Source organism: Wolffia australiana, chromosome 4 (assembly GCF_029677425.1).
Source record: "Wolffia australiana isolate 7733 chromosome 4, ASM2967742v1".
NCBI lineage: Eukaryota > Viridiplantae > Streptophyta > Magnoliopsida > Alismatales > Araceae > Wolffia > Wolffia australiana.
The window spans coordinates 22,738,284-22,741,732 of NC_135838.1; the positions used below are offsets into that span (position 1 = coordinate 22,738,284).

Consider the following 3,449-nt stretch of genomic DNA (forward strand, 5'->3'; position numbering starts at 1 on the left):
TTGCAGAACATGGAACCATTCACTAATCCTCAAGTGGGAACAACCATCTACAAAACGGTTTTTCCATATAATTTGTAAGGTAATTTAAAATTCTAGATGAATCAAATGGAATAGAAACATCTATTTAGATGGTATTACGAAACTTTGAGAAAAAATATACAAATTAAGCAATAATATAAATTACTAGAAAGGAAGAAAAAATCACAGAAGAAAAGAAGAAGAGGAGAAAAAAACGGGGAAGAGAAAAATCACAGAACATGTAGCAGAAGTGGAGAAATGGAAGAAACGGAGAGGAAATCAGAAGAAGCAGAATAAACGAAGAAGAAATGAAGAAAAAAGCAGGAGTGGAGAAGAAGAAGAAAAAAAACCAAGAAGAAATGCAAAAAAAAGCCAGAAGAAACAAATAAGTAGACTGGAAGAGAAGAAATGAAGAAACGAATCATAAATGAAGAAAAAAGGAAGAAATGAAAAAGAGGATCTATCTATTCATTGCAGTGCAGTGCAGTGCAGTTTCTCCGTTCGGCCATGTGCAGCCCTTCAATTCACATCGCACTTCACATCACATGATAAATCTCACTTCACAGAATTGGGAATGCCTACCTCTGAACATGGCACGACTTTACTCGATAATAATGGAGTAAAGTAGGCAAGGCTTCCTCAAGGCCCATCATTTTCATTTCAAAGTACTAGTGTGGCCCGCTCGCAATGCTCGCTTGGGGTAGAAAGAAATCTTGAAATTCTCAAAAGGAATTCTTAAGTATCAATGCAGTGCTCGCAATTTCAAAAACTAAATTTGAGTTGTGCTTCTGACCGAATTCTTAAAAGGGAAATTTTAATTGTGTGTCTGCCCCTTCAATGCTGATAAACTGATAAAGCAACTGTCATCGATACCAAATTGGGTATCCTCAAGAAGAGAACTTGCACTAACTATAAATGAGAACCATATTTTAGTTTGACGCCAAGAACCAAAGGAGAGCGGAAGAATCCATATATCCTCCTCGTTGACCCCTGGATTTCCCCCAAACATAAAATGACTCATAGAAAGAACAATAAATGTATCGTGTTCATTCTGTCAGCACACCCGTTGCCCCTTCCCCAACTGGATTCAAAAAATCTTAGCGATTTTGTATAATAACGGTCAGTAAGATAAAAACTTGTACAGATAATCATATCCTCTCGAAGAGATCGTCCTGCAATTGATAAACCGAGTTCGCCTTCCAACAATCTCCATGGTTTCAATTCACCCAGGGCCGATGAAAAAGGTAGAAAATTTAGCGGACCGTTTGAAGCCTTTCTAAGAACAAAGTCAATTTTGACAGAAGGGTCTAGAAGGATACGCGGAGCAGGAAGGATACGCAGGCCCGCTCTTCTCTCTCACTCTCTCTCTTCTCTCTCACTCTCTTGTCAGCCAATCAGGTCCAGAAGGGTACATGAATTCCTATTATAGTAGTAGAGATGCTTTCAAGAAATGTTAAGACTAATTTCCTAGTTTTTTTTGTTTTTTATGAATAAACGATGAAGAAGAAGGATTTAATCTGTTGGAGTGGGGAGTGTATTGTGATCTTAGCGATGAAGAGAAATACCAGGATAATTCATTTCATTGTGTACATAGTTAAGCTGTCAATGTTGAATTAAAAGACCCATATAAACTATAGTTTGTCAGCGTAGTACTCGGAGATGGTCGCATTGATGGCAAGAAGAGCAGCCTCGTTGAGTTGATCACAGGGAAATCTTCTCTTGGATTCTTTCTCTCTTCTCTATGCAATTCCTGGGCTTCCTTCCTGCTTCACGGCTCTCTTGTACCGAATCCCCTATTCTGTCTTCACAAACTCAGCCTTACCCGTCTTAGGAAGAAGAGTGAGAATGCCATCCCCCAAGAGAATAATAAATCGACCAAGAAAAAAAACTCTACCTTGTTGTCTGTCCTCCACAGCTTCAGACTCCATCTCGGCTGGCAGCTTCCCAGGAGGCAGCGCTTGCGCAGAGAGACGGATAACGTATTCCATCTCAAAAACGATAAGAAAAAAGAACCCATTTGTATAGATACCCACCATCAGATCAATTTGGAACTTGTCTCTAGGATGGTCATCCGTCGAGACTCAGAAGAGAAGAAAAAAGAAGCCGTTTTTACAGATACCCATCATCAGATCGATCTGGAACTTGTCTCCAGGATGATCCTCTGCCGAGACTCTGAAGATAACGGAACGGGGATGGTCGTCAGGAAGGAGAGATCGAGAGAGGGAGAAAAGATAACGGAACAGGGCTTACGAGTTGGCGTTGAATTCGAGAGAAGCGGGTTCTTTGGAGTGAACGGAAGCCTCCAACTCCGTCGCCGATAGATTCACATTGGTGGAGATCTGTTCTGGACTTGGTCTCCGCACGATCCGTTCGCCTCTTTTGATTATCCAGATTATCCGGCTTTGAGGACTCCTAGAATTGCCTCGTCAGGCCGTATAGTATAGCACCTCCGCAACCTCGATCTCGATATCTTGAATTGAAGCTGAGGATTTTGAAATCTTCGGCGACCCAGAGAACTGTTTCTGCAATGAATCAAAAACTTGAGACAATGTGAAGAAATTAGGGTGGAAAAATGTTAGAAATAAGGGCAAAAATTAGGGCTCACAGTCTTCTTCTGGAGAGTGGCGGAGGAAGAAGAAGGCGAGGTTGAGGAAGGGTGAGGAGCAGACATTGGCGGGCAACCGGGGGAGGGGCAGGGCAGCAAACACGGAGGGGCCACGGGAGGCCGAGGTAGGAGGGCGGCGCGACGGCGGGCAGGGGGTTCTCTCACTCTCTCTCTTCTCTCTCACTCTTTTGTCAGCCAATCAGCGGCCAGAAGCGCACATGTATTTGCTTTATAGTAGTATAGATATTGTTAATACTACACCAATAGTAATATAATTATAATAGCATGCTTAAAAAGTAATTCACAAAACTATTCAGATACTTCAAACAAACGATTTGGATAAATTGAAATAAATATAGAAATGTAAAAAAATGGTAAGTCATTGAACATTGTAAGGTTCTAGGAAATAAAAATTACGCGCGTTTCTGATATGCATGATGATAGTTGTCGTGAGTTGTAAATCATGCATTCAATATTATTAGAATTTCATGCATATAACAGAGAATAATTATGATCCAACAAAAGAAAGTAGGAATGTTTGATTCTAGCGTCTGAGATTGATGTTCAACGAGGAAAATGACTCCATCATTTGGTTATAAGCTTTTTATTAGTCAACATAAGTCTTCATTTTAAATATGTAATTTATTTAAAAATTAACATATATTTATTATTATATTATAAATAGGTGAGTGAATAAAGATGAAAATTATTATCTTACCATTATGGACACTATTTTAAATCTGTAATTTGTAATTCTCCATTCCTTCTTAATCCACATTCACTTCATCGTTTGCTTCAGGTTCATTTTAACGTGACTAATACTTCA

The 3,449-nt window shown here is 39.6% G+C and overlaps 1 long non-coding RNA gene across 1 annotated transcript; it reads right to left on the reverse strand.

Annotated features, from left to right (window-relative positions):
• Window positions 1-1,585: 1,585 nt before the first annotated feature.
• Window positions 1,586-2,796, reverse strand: LOC144702671 (uncharacterized). Its single transcript, XR_013581324.1, has 3 exons — window positions 2,624-2,796; window positions 2,269-2,540; window positions 1,586-2,190 (listed from the first exon to the last, which is right to left on the reverse strand). It is a non-coding gene; the product is annotated as an uncharacterized LOC144702671 (long non-coding RNA).
• Between the last annotated feature and the right edge of the window lie 653 nt (window positions 2,797-3,449).